Source organism: Podarcis gaigeae (genome assembly GCF_964106915.1).
Source record: "Podarcis gaigeae genome assembly, chromosome: 9".
NCBI classification, from domain to species: Eukaryota; Metazoa; Chordata; class Lepidosauria; order Squamata; family Lacertidae; genus Podarcis; species Podarcis gaigeae.
In genome coordinates this window covers 71,010,958-71,029,896 of record NC_139685.1, presented here as the reverse complement: position 1 = coordinate 71,029,896, position 18,939 = coordinate 71,010,958, and the positions used below count along the sequence as shown (strand labels likewise).

Sequence of the window (18,939 nt, the reverse complement as noted above, 5' to 3'; positions counted from 1 at the left end):
CCTTTTCTGGAAATTTTTAACTGCTCTGGAAAGCAACATTCTTTACTTTGGTGTCTCCGAGATTACATGTTAAATACTGCAGTAACTAAATGTGTCTTCATCATGGGTGGCACCAGAGGGGTAGGCAGACATCTCCCCCCCCCAAAAAAAAAACCCCAAGCAGCTTGACCCCCACTTTCTTCCTCCCTCCATTGCAGGACTACTGTCTTTCCCAATAATGTCCTGTTATTTTACTTTAAGAGAACTTGCCCACTTAGAAATACACTTTGACCCTTCTGTTCTCCTTAAAAAAATTATGGTGCTGCCACCCTATTAAGTCATTACTTCTGGGTTGTTGAATGGTTTTTTGACAATGTGCTCTTCTAATGAGGTCGCCCATTGGAAATCAACCTTTGAAAAGAGCACATGTTGTATCAAGAGGTTAAGAAAGGGCATCTCAAAGTATTAATCAGAGATGTGAAAGCTCTACTAATCAAAGTCCAGTTTGAAGAGGGAAAGAGTGTCTGCTTATAATGAGAAAATGAAATATTAAGTCAGAAGCAGTAACTTAAGCAGGGGGGAAAAAATAGCCGGCAGAAAGAGGACTGAATAAATTCTTCTTCAGATAAAGGATTTTTTGCTTCTGGTGTGATTAGTAATTAATCCACTTTTGAAGGAGCACCATGCAAATATACTTAGCACAGATGTCTCCCAAATTCTCCAAAATGCGTGGCCCAAGATGCAATGTTCTCCAAGGGAAGGATCATAGCTTAATGTTTTGCATACAGAAGATACTGGATTTACTCCCTGGCACCTCCAGGTAAGACTGGGAGAGACTCCAAGGGATGTTAAGTATAATTGTTTAATGTACATTGAAATGGGATATATATTGTATACTGTGAAGCTTGGCTCAAAATTTCCATGAAGTTTGATAAGAGTCTACCTGGTTAATCATTAGTGGGGCTGTATCTCTGTGGCTCAGTCACAAGGTGATTAGTTCACAGTCACATGGAAGAGATACTATTTCAGGTATATGCATACTGTATACTAATCTGGTAGGCATCCATGTTGGGTGCTTCTTTGTTCTAAGCTACTGAAGAGAATGCATTGCAGGGGATTGGGCTAGAAGATCCTTGAAGTCCCTTCCAACTCTAAAATTCTGATTCTATGATACTTCTCTTTAACATATATAAGAAAGCACTGGTTAACAGGAGGAATCTCTTGATGAAGGTTTTAGTGCCATATCCCAGGGCTGATATCAATACGCAACCACAGCAATAAACCCATTTATTTAGATATGGAGTCAAATTGAGACAGTGGCTTCATGCAGAGCAGCACAGCAACCACTGTTAAAGCAGAATCAGATATTCTTTTCTTGGCTTTATCTGCTTTTTCATCCACACTTGGACCCTTTTAGTTGTTGGCCATATGCAGGATAATAATAATAATAATAATAATAATAATAATAATAACAACAACAACAACAACAACAACAACAATATTTATATCCCGCCCTCCCCAGCCAAAGCCCGGGCTCAGAGCAGCTAACAACAATAAAAGTAACACAGCATTCTAAAATCAAGTCATTCTAAAATCAATTCAGAATCAAATTAATGGCAACCATTGGGCTAAAGTTCTATGAGGTTTACGAAAGGAGGGGGTCAGACTGTGCCTTGACCAAAGGCCTGGTGGAACAGCTCTATCTTGCAGGCCCTGCGGAAAGGTGTCAAGTCCCGCAGGGCCCTGGTCTCTTGTGACAGAGCGTTCCACCAGATTCGGGGCCATGGCCGAAAAAGCCTGGTTCTGGTTGAGGCCAGCCTAACCTCCCTGTGGCCCGGGACCTCCAAGATGTTTTTGTTTGAAGACCGTTCAGTTTGCAAAACAGCCCGATATCTTACTACTTTGTGTCTAGAAGCCTCTGGGTGCCTGTAGCAGCAGCTGTCAGAGCTGATTGCTATAATGGAGAATCTTTTTCTGGCTTTCCTACCACCACGGTGCTAGCTTCTTCATTCATTCATCCGCCTGTAAAGCCCGGCTCCTTCGAATCTAGCTTTCCCCTACTAGGTGTCCTAGAACTAGCTTGATGAAGTAGTGAAGAGTGTCATGCTAGGACCTGGGAAACCAGAGTTCGAATCCCCTCTCAGCTATGAAGCTCACTGGGTCATCTTGGAGCAGTCTTCATTTCTCAGCCCAACCTCTCTCCGAGGGTTGTTGTGGGGATTAAATGAGGGAGAGAAGCATATTTGATGCAGAAACTTTCTCCTGGAGAAAGTTAGCCAATCATGGCAAGGCAGGAGAAATGACCAATCGAGAGAGACTGGGGACGTTAAAGGGAAAATTGGACAGTTTAACAAGCAGATTGGATGTGGCTAGGGAAGTAGCTAAGGGGGCCTTAGGGGTTTGTCAGGCAGGATAAAGTGGTTTAATTTCCTCATGTGGAGGAAAATCACATAGAAAGGGAATAAAGGTGTTTTACAGGCAGAATAAAAAACGTATAGCTATTCTGGGAAGAAATAGATTTAATAGAAGCAGTTCTGTTGTGTGGGAATATAAGTAAAGTTCTTGTTTAAACCTGAAACAATATTTCTGACAGGAAAATAAATGCTGCATCTTTAAGAGTGCGACAGTCAAGCTTTATCCTTCATTGTGTGCTTTTTAATAATAACACAGTTTCCTTTTTTTTTCTTTCTTTTTTTTATTCGTAAGATTTTTTAAAAACTTTATTCCAAAACCAAAAAAGAATTACAAACATCAAATTCAAAATCCATTTTTGTTTTGTAACATAAGCCTATTACATAGTTGACTAGATTAAAATATACCTAATTGCTATAGATTTCCCTTTGCTATATATAAATGCAACGCAATTAGAAATATTATATTAGAATTTTTTATAAATTCCCCTATACCCCCCATTCCCCTTCACCCATGTGTGATCACAATATTTTTTTACTTCTTCCATCTTGTTGTGTTGTTGTAGTTTAATAATTATTCAACTGATTCTTTTATTATTTCCTTGCTTACCCCTGCTCGTTATCTACTAATATTCCAGTTCCGGAACCATATTTTTTCATGTATTCCTTCACTCCATCCCACTCTTTGATTATTCTCTGATTTGAATGGCCTCTAATGATTGCTGTCAATTTTGCCATTTCCACAAATTCAGAGCTTGCTTTGCCATTTTAATAATGATGGCATTTTCTCCCCCTTTAATAATCAGTTTTAATTTCCATCGTGCCTCAGCTTTGTAAGTAAGTAAGTAAAAAAATTTTTATACCCTGCCCTCCCTGGCCAAGACTGGGCTCATGGTGGCTAACATCAAATATCAAATACATTAAAACACAAGCAAACAATTGATTAAAATACAGCTTAAAAATTAGAATCAGGATAAAATTAAATGACCACAAATTGCAACCACAGGGGTCTGGAACCTCAAGTATTCATCAGGGCCAGCTATCCATGTTAGTCACACATGAGCCGATAACTTACAGGGTCCCATAGATGGGGGGGGGGTCAAACTGGGCCCTGACCAAAGACCAAGTGGAACAGCTCTATCTTGCAGGCCCTACAGAAGGATGTCAATTCCCGCAGGTGGTTAGTTCAGAGAATAAGTTGTCACAGGAACCCCAATATCGAGAGTTCTTCCTGAGGATTTGTATTATATGTTACCACAGATCTGTGTTGCATATGAATAAGGGATATTATAACATCCCTTATTCATATGAGGTACTGTGAAAGCCCCTCCACAGCATTAACTTTCCTTCACAAGAACACTTTAATATCTCTTTCCTGTTTCTATAATCTGCATAATGACACCACATTGCCCCTGCCTTATATGTGCTAAGATAACACGAGAAATACCCCGCACTTCCAGGTGAACTGTCTGTATTAAAAGTATTAAAAGAACTGGCAGATGTGATCTCAGAACCACTGGCAGTCATCTTTGAGAATTCCTGGAGAACAGGCGAAGTCCCGGCAGACTGGAGGAGGGCAAATGTTGTCCCTATTTTCAAAAAGGGGAAAAGAGAGGACCCAAATAATTACCGCCCAGTCAGTCTGACATCAATACCAGGGAAGATTCTGGAGCAGATCATTAAGCAAACAGTCAGACTAACCTGATCTCGTTTTTTGACAGAAGGGTAGATGAAGGTAGATGAAGGGAACGCAGTGGATGTAGCCTACCTTGATTTCAGCAAGGCGTTTGACAAGGTGCCCCATGATATTCTTGTAAAGAAGCTAGTAAAATGCGATCTTGTCTATGCTACCACTCAGTGGATTTGTAACTGGCTGACTGACCAAACCCAAAGGGTACTCATCAATGGTTCCTCATCATCCTGGAGAAGAGTGACTAGTGGGGTGTCACAGGGTTCTGTCTTGGGCCCAGTCTTATTCAACATCTTTATCAACGACTTGGATGATGGACTCAAGGGCATCCTGATCAAATTTGCAGATGACACCAAACTGGGAGGGGTGGCTAACACCCCAGAGGACAGGATCACACTTCAAAACGACCTTGACAGATTAGAGAACTGGGCCAAAACAAACAAGATGAATTTTAACAGGGAGAAATGTAAAATATTGCACTTGGGCAAAAAAAATGAGAGGCACAAATACAAGATGGGTGACACCTGGCTTGAGAGCAGTACATGTGAAAAGGATCTAGGAGTCTTGGTTGACCACAAACTTGACATGAGCCAACAGTGTGATGCGGCAGCTAGGGAAGTAATAGTGCCACTGTATTCTGCTCTGGTCAGACCTCACCTGGAGTACTATGTCCAGTTCTGGGCACCACAGTTCAAGAAGGACACTGACAAACTGGAACGTGTCCAGAGGAGGGCAACCAAAATGGTCAAAGGCCTGGAAACGATGCCTTATGAGGAACAGCTAAGGGAGCTGGGCATGTTTAACTTGGAGAAGAGGAGGTTAAGGCGTGATATGATAGCCATGTTCAAATATATAAAAGGATGTCACATAGAGGAGGGAGAAAGGTTGTTTTCTGCTGCTCCAGAGAAGCGGACACGGATACGGACACGGACACGGAGCAATGGATCCAAACTACAAGAAAGAAGATTCCACCTAAACATTAGGAATAACTTCCTGACAGTAAGAGCTGTTCGACAGTGGGATTTGCTGCCAAGGAGCGTGGTGGAGTCTCCTTCTTTGGAGGTCTTTAAGCAGAGGCTTGACAACCATATGTCAGGAGTGCTCTGATGGTGTTTCCTGCTTGGCAGGGGGTTGGACTTGATGGCCCTTGGTGGCCCTCTTCCAACTCTATGATTCTATGATTCTATTCTATGATTCTATTTTCTTAGAGCTGAAAGGCACTGTCAGAGCCGTCATGTGGTACAGCTTTTGCTGGGCTGTGCCATTTCAGGCTGAAACCAGCAGTTGCTTGAATTCTTTCCCATATTGAAAACTCCGTGCAAATATAAAACATTGAATGTCAGCAAGAGCATTTCTAGTTCAGTCTTCTGCCTGCCGTGCTAGTTTCCCATGTGCAAGTAGCTGTTAGGTTTTGCAAGGAGGCAAACTCAAACACACATTTTCCTCACCTGCAGTCTGAAATGGTTCCACCCAATGAAACTTGCACTGCATGGATGTGCTGATCATGCATTTCAGTCCTGTATCAAAACTGATGAGTTGCTTGAGCTTTTCCTGGGGAGAAGCAGTTTATCAAATCAGCATGCCTTGTTAGCAAAATGCAAGCAAAATCAGCTCTCATTTACCTTCTCCCCTCGCTGCTTTTGCATGTCTTCTCCCCTAGTGTCAAATTTTATATTGTAAGATGCTTAGGGCACAGACCTACTAACTACCACATCCATTGCTGTCAATCATCACCATGATCCCAAATTCCCAGTAGGTGCTTTTGTTGGCAATGCCATTGTTGTATTGCCAACCACCCATAAGGAAACCATCCCATTTTATTTTGACCAGTCTTTGCAGAAGCCTGAAAGCAGGTGATTCAAATGTCATTTGACTGAAAGGCCAATAAGGGTGAAATTGGAAAAGGCTTCCAGCCTGCAGATAAGTAGTTCAATGAACTGACATGAAAGCTTTGTGCAACTGTGTTGCCTGGATTAGAACCAAGATAGGAAATGGCAGCCTTTGTTGGATCAATTTCCATCTCCCCGAAAGCCATTTCAAATGTTTCTCTAAATCATTTGGTTCCGATGCTGTGCTGCGCTTTATAACACCCAAGTGGCTAAAAGCAGATGGCAATACAGTACATCATTTTACATTACTGCATAAATCTCACGAAGAATTTGCATTTTTTTATTATCTAGTGCTCACTCAAACAACATATTTAAATGGCTTCCTGCATAGCTAATAAGATAAATTACATTTTACTCACCTGCCTTTTATAATGAATGCATAGAAAGGGCCAGAATCACAACCAGTAGACCCATCACCAGGGGTGGAGGAAGGGGGGTGTGGTGGGTGCGGCCCGCCCTGGGTATCACGATTGAGGGAGGTGACAAAATGCCAGACAGCACTCACCATGGGGCCTGCAGCATACCCAAGCCATACATCTCTCCTGGGAGAGACGCGATGGCTTGCACACACGCAGGCTCCATGCTGCCCAAGTGGTCCGCCCACTGCCTCCCCCCCCCCTCGCTGTAGGGTGGCACTCTGGAGGCCCCGCGTTGCATCCCGCCCTATGGGTGGTTCACCCTGCCCCTGGACCATCATCATCATCCCAAAGGGGAACCCTGCTAGATCAGGCCAAAGGACCATCTAGTGAAACCAGCACAGTGGCTACAACTCAAACGTACAAGGAGGGAGACAGAGCTCTCAGGAGTTCAGCCTTCACTCAAGTAGGACCCTGGCAGAGACACATGCCCGACTGGCATGTTCTCTCCCTCCTGGTCAATTGTTTGGGAGCTTCAGAAGCTTTCTTCATCTCGGCAGATGAAGTTGATGGACTATATGGAACTGGTGGAAATGACTGGCAGAATCCGAGACCAGGGAGAAGAATCGGTGGAAGAAGACTGGAAAAAGTTTAAAGACTATTTACAGAAATACTGTAAAATCAATGAATGTTAGAAAAATGTTGGAACGAAGTTATATGGCTTTAGCAGAAATGTTATAAGGAATTAAGTACAAATAGATTGTTAAGGCATTAAAGGGAAAATAAGGTTAGAATATGTTAAGATAAATTACAGGACAGAAAACAGAGGAAGATGGAAAGGAATTGCTGAAACAGTTAACTGAAGTGGAATACAAAAAGGGAGGTGTGAGATGTGTTTTTAAATGTTTTGTTTTGTTTTGTTTTGTTAATTCAATGTTTTATGTAATGTTTTTGTTTTTGTAATGTATTGTATTGTCTTGTTTAATTTATTTTTTAATTTCTTTTTTCTTCTTTTTGTAATTTTTAAACTGTTAATAAATATTATTTTTTTTAAAAAAAGCTTTCTTCATCTCGAACATCACAGCGACCGATGCCAACCGACATTGGCACACTTAGGGATCTGCAGAGTTTGCGCAGTTGCTTAACAGACCTCAGCAACTCAGCATTTTGGCTAATCTACTTTATTTACATATAAACACACATGGAGCACTGCAACATGGCTCCCTCTCTCTCTAGCATCAGACAGCAAAGAGAGAGAACAAAGGACAACAGTCCCACTTCACGGAACACAGTAACACAAACATCCTGTCTCCGTCACTTCCCACTCTGTGGAGTCAAAACATACACCGTCATGTGCAAGACAAAAATCCCATGACTGCAATCATGGAGCAGGAATTCTAACAAGGGCACCCTGATATCATAACCCAAGTTGAAATGCTGCCTGGGGTTCACAGATCAGAGAAATGGCAGAATTGGGGTGATCTAATATGCCCCCAATGACTCATTCCTGACTCTAGACACCCCATAGTCACACCTTGAACTCAAAAAAAAAGTATGTGAGCCTGAGGCAAAGCTCAGGACTGACAGCACAGTTCTCATCTGGCATCGCAAGGCAGTCCATTTCAGAGCCTGCTGATAAACAGGAAAGCTTCCTAAAGTACAGTCAGGCACAGAGCCCCACAAGGACACCAAATGCGGTGGAGCAACCAGAATTGTTCCATCAATTCTCAACTGCTGTCTAGTACAGATATATAGAATCTCTGGCCCTTTGGGAGACCCTGAGCTCCAGCACCCACAATCCCTGGCCATTGATTATACTTGTTGGGGCTGATGTAGAGTACAACAACAACAAATGGGGGGCCACAGGTTCCACACCCCTGGCCACTGTGGTTGCTGGCGCAACAGCTCTATGAATCAGCTACTAATTCCACAACTAAGCAATACGTAGTTCACAAACGTGCTGAAGCTGCTGGACAGCTCCCCTGTGCTCTTGAAACCAGGTTCATTTCCCCAGATATGCCGTAACACCAAAGCACACCAGAGCAAGAACCATTGCAATGACAGTCAGGGCTATGCTCCTGGCCGAATTAGCAGCTTTTAAACCCTTTTAAAGCAAGGGGCAAGGGAAATGAGAGGATGCTAGATCACAACCATGGAAACCATTTGGAAGAGCGCAAAAACACCCCTTAAATTGTCACTGACTAACTCTCCCACCTGCGCATGGGTGTTGAGTTTGAAGGGACTGTTTCATAACAGCCTTAGGAAGCCATGGCAAGAGTTTACTGTATTCAACTAGATTAGGGTTGAGGAATCTCACGCCCTCCAGGTGTTGCTGGACTACATTTCCCATCATCCCAACCAGACACATTGTCCAGGGCTGATGGGTGTTGTAGTCCAACAATCATTGGAGCACCTGAGGTTCCTCAGTTCTGAACTACATGGACAACAGTAAGGCCCAGTTATAGGTTGGTTCATGTCTGGATGAATCCTACACTAAATCTCATAGGCAATATTTCATTTTGAAGGCATGAACTTTTAAGGAGTGGTGTTTGCCCAGCAATGTTCCTGGTAGGATCATGTCTTCCATAGAAAAGTGTTCACACCAGAGCGATTCAGTGTGCAGATAATGTTATAGGCTTGTTTGCTTCTGATCGTTCATCTCCTTTACTGTCTTCCATGTGGGAGTGCTCTTGATGACGCATTGAATGCTTTGTCTGAAGCAGCAAATGACCAGCCCTTTTGAGTGCATTCTCTTCATGTTTTATCCCCTGTTAAATATCACCTGCCCTGAGCCCTGGCTGAAGGAAAGGAGGAACTAACACAAAATTTAAGAAATAAACAACATTCTGAAACTATTTCGCTTTTTTAAGTGACCTCAATTTAAAGCCTTGGCCAATGACTGTTTTTTTTTAAAAAAAACTGGCACATAAGGACCAGAACATTGGCTTACCTGCTGTCACATTTTTTGATGAGCTGAGGCACTATGTACCCTTCCTCTCCAGTGTGAACATTAATAGTGTCCTCAGTGGAGTCCTCCCCCAAGTTTGCTCCAGTGTGCCTTGGCTCATGAATCCAAGGTATGATTGTATTATGATTCTGACCAATATTGCAATTAATTAATTGATTGATTGATTGATCACTTTCTAGACCATTGTCTAAGGTGGTTTAGACATAAGATCATTAAAAATAGTTAAAAACACAAATAAAACAAATGTGTATAAAACAAGACTAAAAGCCTAACAAATGCACACTCATGGCAAAGACCCATTCATTTAGCTGGGAAAGGCTGTTTCTCCCACATCCCAAGAACCTAGCCAGCCAACTATTTGCATGAAGGAGTTTACATAATAATGATAATAATAAATTTATTAATACCCCGCCCATCTAGCTGAGTTTCCCCAGCCGCTTATTGCAAACAATTGCCCTTATGACTGAACCAACCAGAAATTTCATTATGGTGGTGATGGCATTTCAGAGTTTATTGACAGAGGACACTGTTCATTCTCAAGCAAGTTGCTGGGATCTTGTAGGGCAAGGTTGCCTCAGGTAGTCTGATGGGGGATGGCTCTCGAGTGTTGTTTAGTAGAGATTGAACAGGGCAATAGCCTGAGGCTTTGGGTTTCATGGGGCCTGGCATGTTCTCTTTCTCCTCCGCCCACCTCTACGGCTTTTGCCACCTGGGGAGAAAAAGGTAAAGTAAGGTTTCCATAGAATCACAGAATTGCAGAGTTGAAAGTGACCCAGAGGGTTGTATAGTCCTTGTGATGGGTCTTTGTTAGTGCATCTGTCCCAGTGCTGTTTGACGCCTTATTATTAATAATTTCATTTATAAATCACTTCCTAGGAAGCATCTCAAAGCAATTTCACAATGCAAGAAAACATGTCTAAAGCAATCATATATATAATAACAGTTAATTACTTACACACACACACATCTCCCAAATCCAAACCAGTTAGCAGCTGGGATTTTTTTAAAAAAATCCAATTATTAGACTTCTTGAAAGAGGAAAGAAAATTAGGGCCAATGTAATTCTAAGGACACACGTTTCTGTCAGATTTCACACCCTGGTTCTGTTGGAAATAAGGTTGAAATTTGGTCTCTGCCAGTTTTTGCATTATTGTTTTTTAAAGTTTGTTCCCTTCCACTTGAATAAGTGTGAACTTAAAACCATAGAGACAGTCATGCATTAATGTGGATAGTCTTTGTTTTGTAAAATCTTCCTGTGAACTGTCAGCACAATTTTCTTTTCTTTCTTTTCCTTTTTTATATATTGCAATTTTATTTCATCTGCTCAAACAAAAAAAAGTTAGCATTTTAAGAAATTTTAAAATGACACAATATGCTAAAAATAGCAGAGAATTAACTGAAAAACCTGAAAGGAGCTAAAACTAAATGCATAAAAATTCAACATTCATTAGTGTTTCACAGCAGCCAAACTTTGTAGCTTTTCTAAGCAGCTAAATATATGTCTTTTAAAAGGAGGGCTGGGGTTAAAATTCTGAAAAGCAGCCTTCATACCATGTCATAGTATTCACTGTGGATCTGAAATGGAGCAAAATCTGAGACACAGGGGTGAAGATTAGGTGAGGTCACATCCACCATCCTGACTTTCATATCCATCTTGCATGGTTTCCAAATCATCCCTTTAAATCCTAGGATTGTTTTGGAGGATCTCTGTGACTGTAAAGATGTTATACATTCACTATAGGCTTATGTTTTTGAAAAGATATACCACTCCTCACATGGAGGCTCACTGGTGATGTGCTAGTTTTCTGCAGCTTTCATTCCTCGCTTTGTTTTCCTGGTGCTGGAAATATTTCAAGAGACAGTGACATGCTGTTGATTTACATTATTTAGTAGCCAATCATTTAAATATCAATTATTTACCACTGTGTTCTGCTCTGTTGTTGATACTCGGCTGTGCACCACGACTGAGAGTGGTGTGTAAATAAATAGGGGTGGACACCGAGTCGCCTCTCTTTGTATCTCAAGAGCTTTTTCACATGCTGAAGACTTAATTGGCATTGACAAAAGCTGTTTCCAAAAAGAAGTACATGAATGCATTGCAAAATTCCAATGCTGAGCTGAAACCAGTCACTGGTTTTGCAAAGGGTGGGGCAAATTATTTGACCTTCTTACAAAAAAAAAAGTCCATTGATTTACTCAACATTCATTCATTCATTCATTCATTCATTTTACACTTTTTATAGTGCATCCGTCTCCATTTATTTTCCCAGTGGGGAAAGGGGAGAAATTGGATTCTGTTCCCATTTAAAGGCAAACTTATCTGAAAAGCACTTTCTGAAATAATATAAGAACCAAAAATACAGCCATCCTCCAAACTGCATACAGTTGTACCTTGGATCTCAAAAGTCTTGGCTCCCGAAGAAATCAGCTCCTGAACAATAGAAACCCAGAAGTGAGTATTCCAGTTTTTGAATGATTTTCAGAAGCTGAACATCCAGCGCAGTTCTGCAGCTTCCAGTTGGCTGCAGGAGGGTCCTGCAGCCAATTGGAAGCTGAGCCTTGGTTTTTGAACAGTTCCGGAATGGACTCCCGAAACACATTCTTTTCAAGAACCAAGATACGACTGTACTTCTTTAAATTTTGCAGTGCAGTTCTCCAGCCACGTAATGGGCAAAAAAATTCACATACTAAGGTGAAGTGTACATAAAAATGCATACTTGAGGGAAAACAACATACAGAAATAAACTTTCTTGAGGAAATTTTTGCTTTGCAAAAATGTGTATGTTAGGAGAAATTTGCACTAAAATCCTCATGAAGCCTATTCTTTTTTTAAAACAACAACACAGCAACAATCATGAACTGATGTGTAAATGTTGAGATCTAAAGAGTACCAATTGCTGGGAACTGCAAGTGAAAAGGGGGTTTTCACGCTCAGGTCCTGCTTCCGGACTTCCAAGAGGCATCATGCTGGCCAATGTGAGAACAGGGTGATCAACTGGATGGGCCTTTGGCCTGATTAAGCAGGACTCTCCTTATGTTGGCAGGGGATGCTTCTAAGCATGGTCACCAAATGCCCTTAGAAGGTGCTTTCAGACCTTCCTGCTCAACACAGGAAGGCCAATGTTAAAAAGTAGGCAAGATCATCATGCACATGAGGCTGTGTGAGTGCAGAACATTGGTAGTAGCACTGACATGCATGTTCTATTCACATTGGCCTTTTTAGTTCAAGCATAGGTTTTATGGAGGCTTAAGGGGAGGAGAATTACTGCACCAAGGCTGGCGAAACCCACCCAAATTTGAGGGAGTCCTTAGCAAAACAGCATTGGTGCCACCTTTGAGTGTGGGTGCCCTCATGTCCACAGAGGGGAATCTTACCTTGTAGCACAGGTGAGTGGCTGTTATTCTTATTCTTAATACTACTTTTATTTATTTATTTATTGCTATGAGAAGCAGCAAAGCTCTTGAAAAGTGCAACCTCTTGGCCAATTTGCTCCCTCCTGTTTTGTGCTAATGTAGGGAATCGGGACGCGGGTGGCGCTGTGGGTTAAACCACAGAGCCTAGGACTTGCCGATCAGAGGGTCAGTGGTTCGAATCCCCGTGACGGGATGAGCTCCCGTTGCTCGGTCCCTGCTCCTGCCAACCTAGCAGTTCGAAAACACGTCAAAGTGCAAGTAAATAAAAAGGTACCACTCTGGCGGGAAGGTAAATGGCATTTCCATGTGCTGTTCTGGTTCACCAGAAGCGGCTTAGTCATGCTGGCCACATCACCCGGAAGTTGTACGCTGGCTCCCTTGGCCAATAAAGCGAGATGAGCGCTGCAACCCCAGAGTCGGCCATGACTGGACTTAATGGTCAGGGGTCCCTTTACCTTTACCTTTAGGGAATTGGTGGGAGGGGAAACAAAATGGCATCTTGCACTCGCAAAAATGGCAGCCACCAATGGGTTCCACCATATTTTCTGTTGGCTGCCATTTTGTTTTTTTCCAAAAGGAAAAAAAAATGCTCTAATGCACCAAAGCATTAGATGAATGCACAGGAAAAAGGTTCATGATAGCAGAAGAAGGGGACAAAAGAATAGGGGATCATCTGAAGGGTAGAATGTGGAAAGAACCATTGTGTAAAAGGCCAGTTTGAATGGGCCCTTCATCATCACCACTAACTAGAGCAGGGGTCAACAAACTTTTCCAGCAGGGGGCCGGTCCACTGTCCCTCAGACCTTGTGGGGGGCGGACTATATATATATATATATATATATATATATATATATATATATATATATAAAATGAACGAATTCCTGTGCCCCCCAAATAACCCAGAGATGCATTTTAAATAAAAGGACATGTTCTACTCATGTAAACACACGCTGATTCCTGGACTGGATTTAGAAGGTGATTGGGCCGGATCCGGCCCCCGGGCCTTAGTTTGCCTACCCATGAACGAGATTGTGCAGGAAGGTGGATTTCATGGAGAAAGTTGACCAGCCCAGTGGTCCCCAAACTTTTTCAGGTCACTGCCCGCTTGCTTCCACAAACTCATCCCCAGTGCCCTTTACCCTATTTTTCAGAATAGCAGTTTACACAGCCCACTAAGGAAGATAATAGCACAATAATATTCAAAACTGTAACAGCTAATGGCACATTTATTCAAGTCGAATTAAGGCTATTTAGTTTAATAAAGCTGGAATGTACATTGACTTATTCAACAGCACATAGCTAAACTATGGAACCCACTCCTACAGGAGACAGTGGTAGCCAGAAATTTGTATGGCTTTAAAAGAGGCTTGGACAAAGTCATGGAGGAGAAGGATACCAAGGGCCACTAGCATGATGACTATGCTCTGAATGCTTCTGAATACCAGCTGCTGGAAACCACAGGAGGGGAGAGTGCTCAGGTCCTCAAATCCTGTTTGCTGGCTTCCTTCAGGCATCTATGTGTGCTCTACGTGGGGCTACCTTTGAAGGTGACCCGGAAACTACAACTAATCCAGAATGCGGCAGCTAGACTGGTGACTGGGAGCGGCTGCCAAGGCCACATAACACCGGTCTTGAAAGACCTACATTGGCTCCCAGTACGTTTCCGAGCACAGTTCAAAGTGTTGGTGCTGACCTTTAAAGCCCTAAACGGCCTTGGTCCAATATACCTGAAGAAGCGTCTCCACCCCCATTGTTCAGCCCGGGCACTGAGGTCCAGCGTCGAGGGCCTTCTGGCAGTTCCCTCACTGCGAGAAGCAAAGCTAAAGGGAACCAGGCAGAGGGTCTTCTCGGTAGTGGCACCCGCCCTGTGGAATGCCCTCCCATTAGATGTCAAAGAGAACAACAACTACCAGACTTTTAGAAGACATCTGAAGACAGCCCTGTTTAGGGAAGCTTTTAATGTTTGATGCATTACTGTATTTTAATATTTTGCTGGCAGCCGCCCAGAGTGGCTGGGGAAACCCAGCCAGATGGGCGGGGTATAAATAATAAATTATTATTATATTATTATTATTATCTGGTTGGCCACTGTAAGAACAGCATGCAGGACTAGATGGGCCATTGGCCTGAACCAGCAACCACTTCTGCTGTCCTTATCTCCAATGGCAGTTTCCCCTAGAATGTTGTCCCTCCCATGAATGAACAGGGTTGATATGTTGTTGTTGTTGTTTAGTCGTTTAGTCGTGTCCAACTCTTCGTGACCCCATGGACCAGAGCACACCAGGCACTCCTGTCTTCCACTGCCTCCTGCAGTTTGGTCAGACTCATGCTGGTAGCTTCGAGAACACTGTCCAACCATCTCGTCCTCTGTTGTCCCCTTCTCCTTGTGCCCTCCATCTTTCCCAACATCAGGGTCTTTTCCAGGGAGTCTTCTCTTCTCATGAGGTGGCCAAAGTATTGGAGCCTCAGCTTCAGGATCTGTCCTTCCAGTGAGCACTCAGGGCTGATTTCCTTAAGAATGGATAGGTTTGATCTTCTTGCAGTCCATGGGACTCTCAAGAGTCTCCTCCAGCACCATAATTCAAAAGCATCAATTCTTCGACGATTAGCCTTCTTTATGGTCCAGCTTTCACTTCCATACATCACTACTGGGAAAACCATAGCTTTAACTATACGGACCTTTGTTGGCAAGGTGATGTCTCTGCTTTTTAAGATGCTGTCTAGGTTTGCCATCGCCTTTCTCCCAAGGAGCAGGCGCCTTTTAATTTTGTGGCTGCTGTCACCGTCTGCAGTGATCATGGTGCCCAAGAAAGTAAAATCTCTCAATGCCTCCATTTCTTTCCCTTCTATTTGCCAGGAGGTGATGGGCCCAGTGGCCATGATTTTGGTTTTTTTGATGTTGAGCTTCAGGCCATATTTTGCACTCTCCTCTTTCACCCTCAATAAAAGGTTCTTTAATTCCTCCTCCCCTTTTGAGGAGGAATTAAAGGGTTGATACAGTTGTTTAAAGGCAAGTGAACAAGCTATTGAATAAAGGCATGGTCAAGTCAAATAAGTACTCTTGCTAGGAACATGTTCATTTCCGAAAGAGGAAGTTAATTACCGCACAACGGTTTTGATCATTGTTATGAAGAATCCTCTACAACTGCATTGGCCAACTTGACGCCCTTCAGAACTTTTTGGGCTACAACTCCCAGAAGTCCCAGTCAGAAAAAGGTATTTAAATATACCTTTCTGAAGAAACCAGAGCCCTTTCTCCTGGGCATGGTGGGCCAATTGGTGTTAAAGAAGGACAGAACTTTCTTTATGTATGCAACAGCAGCAGCAAGAATACTCATCGCGAAGTATTGGAAGACACAAGATTTACCCACCCAGGAAGAATGGCAGATGAAGCTGATGGACTATATGGAACTGGCGGAAATGACTGGCAGAATCCGAGACCAGGGAGAAGAGTCGGTGGAAGAAGATTGTAAAAAGTTTAAAGATTATTTACAGAAATACTGTAAAATTAATGAATGTTAGAAAAATGATGGAATGAAGTTATATGGCTTTAGCAGAAATGTTATAAGGAATTAGGTACAGACAGATTGTAAATGTATTAAAGGGGGGAAAAACAAGGTTAGAATATGTTAAGATAAATTACAGGACAGAAAACCAGAGGAAGATGGAAAGGAATTGCTGAAACAGTGAATTGAAATGGAATACAAAAAGAGAGGTGTGAGGAGGTCGCTGAAACAAGTGAACGAAAGTTATGATATTGAAATTAATGGATGTGTTTTTAATTGTTTTTGTTTTGTTTGGTTGATTGAATGTTTTAGGGTTTGGGGTCTGTGATGTTTTTGTTTTTGTTTTTGTATTGCATTGCATTGTATTGTATTGTATTGTATTGTATTGTATTGTATTGTATTGTATTGTTTAATTCTTTTTCTTTTCTTTTGTAATCTTTAAACTGCTAATAAATATTTTTTTTAAAAAAAAAAAACAAAGGTCCCAGTCAGCATGGCCACTTACTTGACAAGATGATATGGCTCAGGGTGCTTGCAGAGGCCTTCCCCAGTGCCCACAGGGGTCCTCGCCCCCTTATCCACTTCACCTCTGCTGAAATTATGCTTGAAATAATCATTTTGTTGAACCCAGTAGAAAAGCTTGTGTGCTTGGTTGCAGGATGTGTGTGTTACTCAACAATAGCTTTTCCAGGATGCAAATGTGCCTATGGTCCCTCAAAGATTGGTGCAACCTGGTACAGATGGCCAGGTTACCCCAAGTATCTTGGCCATCTCCAGTGGTGGTCAGTGTCCATTGGGACTGGTAGAGTGGAAGGCAGGGAGGTCAACAGTAGATGGCGCCAAAGCTAATGGCAGACACAGCCACCTGATTCTAGTTTTCCTCCCATTCTCCTCCATAGATGTCCACTTTTCTCAAAGGAAATTCCCTTATTGTGAATAGGATTCCTCGCAAGAAAAGGGAAAAGTTGACAGCTATGTTCTCCTCCCTGCTGAGTTCTATGAATGGCAACACTGAGACTAATCTAGAAGAAGCTGCCCCAGGCAGTGCTACTCCTAGGCTGGATGTAAGAAAGAAAGCAAGCAGCTAGGAGGCTGTTTGGGGGCTAGCTGCAGTTGGTGGGCCCATGCCCTATTTGCCTGAAATAAGCCAGCCACCACTGGTTCTCTCTATGGGTCACTAGAGGCCCAAAGAGTTACCCCATGTCCACACCAAACGTGACCGCATCTTAAGAGGGGCCCAAGACACAAATCAAACCCTGAGACCCACCTTTTCTCCTTCCACCGCGTCTTCCCCTCCTCCTCCCTTTGCCCCGCCGTCCGGAGCCACCCCCGCGGCGTCCCCTTTTCGCCATCCATTTGCAGTTCCTGCTGCTGCTCCTGCTGTGTTGGAATCTCGCCATGTTGTTTCAGTTCCTTTGGTGTGCAAGGTCTGGGCGAACAGCAGGAGCCCCACCTGTGGGCTGAACAGCAGCCCTGATGTCTCTGGGATGTTTGCCTTGGTCCCAGCCTGTTATAGGCCGGCTGTCCATTGTGACACTGAGTGAAGCCACAAGGTGTTACTATGGGAACAATAGGCTATTTACCCATGATGCACTGCGATGAGTTTTGCCCTTTCAATCCTGAGCATAGCAAAGACAAATTGTAAATCTTTCAGGGGGACACATTTGTTTGTTTGTTTGTTTGTTTGTTTGTTTGTTTGTTTGTTTCATCTGAAGATCTCAGGGTGGTTCACAGCATAAAAATACAAAATACAAACACAAAACACATAATAAAATTGTTTTGCACTTGAAGGGAGCTCGCTGCAGGCACAGTGGGTCTTCTCCAGTCTCCCTGGCTTCCCCTGAAAGTCACCAGCTCCCCCTTCCCCTCTGCGGCAAACCGGAAGTCTCAGTTCATAGCAAATCCTTTGTTCCTACACGTTATTTCTGTTAATTTAACCAACTCTGTCAAAGCCAAATATTTCAGCCAACATTCCTGAACTGCTGGGGGTTAAGAGTTTTTCCAGTGCTCAGCCCACGATAACTTTGCTGCAATCTATAAATTTGTAATCAATGATTTCATTGTGCTGGATAAAGCATTTTTCAGTAACATTAAATAATTCCAATCCATAACATTAAGAGCTATTAAATGCCATTGATACAGTAATTTGTTCAGCTCCTGAAAGCAATAGCTTTCTCCAACTTTTGCCTTTCTGGAAACAGAAGATTCAAGTCCTCCAGTCCCAACGTCCCAGAGGGGGTAAAATTAACAGTATGCTAATTACCCCACCTTATTCCTCCATATATCTATGGCCACATTATGCCAGTTTCAACAGGAATGTCTTAAACTAATTCTGCAAGATTCACATTCTTGGGGTTTGGAAGAGAAAGAGAAAGCCACAGGTGAGGGGAATACATCTCTTCCCATCCTTGCCTGCCCTGGAAAAAAGGCAAAATAGAACTATAAGACCTGCTTTTTTAAAAAATGCTTCCCTTTTTTAGTTTAGTTTGTGGTACTCATTGTGCATAAAGGAACAAGAGTCCCCTGCTATTTTTGCACCATTTCAAAGAAATATTTCTGCAATGAAGTTGCTGTCACCTGGTGCTGTTACTTTGCAAAATGACATGCAGTTCTTTGCTTTCTTGATATAAGGGGAGGGAGGCTATTGAAAATTAGCTCAAATGACTCCCCCCCTTTCCTTAACACTTTTTTTTTTGTCAGTGGGAGTTATAGCTGCACCAAGATAT

General features: G+C 42.6%; 1 long non-coding RNA gene across 1 annotated transcript; it reads right to left on the bottom strand.

The window, feature by feature from the left end:
* Nucleotides 1-9,772: 9,772 nt before the first annotated feature.
* LOC310852891 lies at nt 9,773-17,775 on the bottom strand. The gene is made up of 2 exons (XR_014568389.1): nt 17,481-17,775; nt 9,773-10,002 (listed from the first exon to the last, which is right to left on the bottom strand). It is a non-coding gene; the product is annotated as an uncharacterized lncRNA (long non-coding RNA).
* Between the last annotated feature and the right edge of the window lie 1,164 nt (nt 17,776-18,939).